This window comes from Physeter macrocephalus, chromosome 4 (assembly GCF_002837175.3).
Source record: "Physeter macrocephalus isolate SW-GA chromosome 4, ASM283717v5, whole genome shotgun sequence".
NCBI lineage: Eukaryota > Metazoa > Chordata > Mammalia > Artiodactyla > Physeteridae > Physeter > Physeter macrocephalus.
This window is the reverse complement of record NC_041217.1, coordinates 35,264,856-35,266,296: the sequence shown is the minus strand read 5'-3', so window position 1 is coordinate 35,266,296 and position 1,441 is coordinate 35,264,856. Positions and strand designations below refer to the sequence as shown.

At 39.3% G+C, this 1,441-nt stretch overlaps 1 protein-coding gene across 1 annotated transcript in view; it reads left to right on the top strand.

The window, feature by feature from the left end:
• The window catches only part of HHAT (hedgehog acyltransferase), a 364,592-nt gene that overhangs the window by 131,846 nt on the left and 231,305 nt on the right, over window positions 1–1,441 (top strand). The window lies entirely within an intron of this gene.

Genomic DNA, 1,441 nt, shown 5'->3' with positions numbered 1-1,441 from the left:
GTTATTTAAGTGCTAAGCTTCCTCAGATCTAGTAGTGGTCAATGAGAAATTGATGGTCGTTTCATTCAAATCACTTCAACACGGTTTCATTAAGCCTTCAGAAGGGAGTCACTGTCTGCTCACTCATTCTCCAGACCTTCATCAGGTGCATGTTGGATGCCAAATACTGTATGGGGGCCAGAGGTATGGAGATGAAGTGGAGGTGTACAGGGGTGATTGCATCTACAGTTTTGGAATTCAAGAGAAATATCGGTGTTAGCGATATGTGTTTGGGTTTCATAGTGAATGGGTGGTCATTAAAGCTGTGGGAGTAGTTGATACCAGGTGGGGAAAATGCAGTCCACATAGATTGCTGGGGTCTTGGGCACAGCTTGCTTTTCAGACATTTCTCTTCCTGTGAAAGGAAAGGTGCCCAGAGTGTAACTTCCGTTTTCTGAAAGATTGAAAGAAATCATTGTATATCTTTTATCGTGGGTACATTTTAAATCATTTTCATGTACCTTAAGGACTATCACAATAGCAGAAGGAACATATTATGATGAAACTATAGGTTAAATAAACACATAGATAAAATCTATAAACTTTTTTTTCCCTGAAATTCTAGCAGACTTACCAATTACCTGATGATTTACCCTTTGAGGGGAGCTTTGATACCTGCAGTGACTCCTTACACTATGGAATAGAAGGGTGTTAAGTTTTTTATTTTTATTTATTTTTATGGTTTATTTTTTTATACAGCAGGTTCTTATTAGTCATCCATTTTACACACATCATGTATACATGTCAATCCCAATCTCCCAATTCAGCACACCACCACCCCTACCGCCCTGCCACTTTCCCACCTTGGTGTCCATACATTTGTCCTCTACATCTGTGTCTCACTTTCTGCCCTGCAAACCAGTTCATCTGTACCATTTTTCTAGGTTCCGCATATATGCGTTAATATATGATATTTGTTTTTCTCTTTCTGACTTACTTCACTCTGTATGACACTCTTTAGATCCATCCACGTCTCAACAAATGACCCAATTTCGTTCCTTGTTATGGCTGAGTAATATTCCATTGTATATGTGGAATATATATATATATCTTCTCACATCTTCTTTATCCATTTGTCTGTCGATGGGCATTTAGGTGGCTTCCATGATCAGGCTGTTATAAATAGTGCTGCAATGAACATTGGGGTACATGTGTCTTTTTGAATTATGGTTTTCTCTGGGTATGTGCCCAGTAGTGGGACTGCTGGGTCATATGGTAATTCTATTTTTAGTTTTTTAAGGAACCTCCATACTGTTCTCCATAGTGGCTGTATCAATTTACATTCCCACCAACAGTGCAAGAGGGGTCCCTTTTCTCCACACCCTCTCCGGCATTTGTTGTTTGTAGATTTTCTGATGATGCCCATTCTAACTGGTGTGCGGTGATACCTCATTGTAGTTTT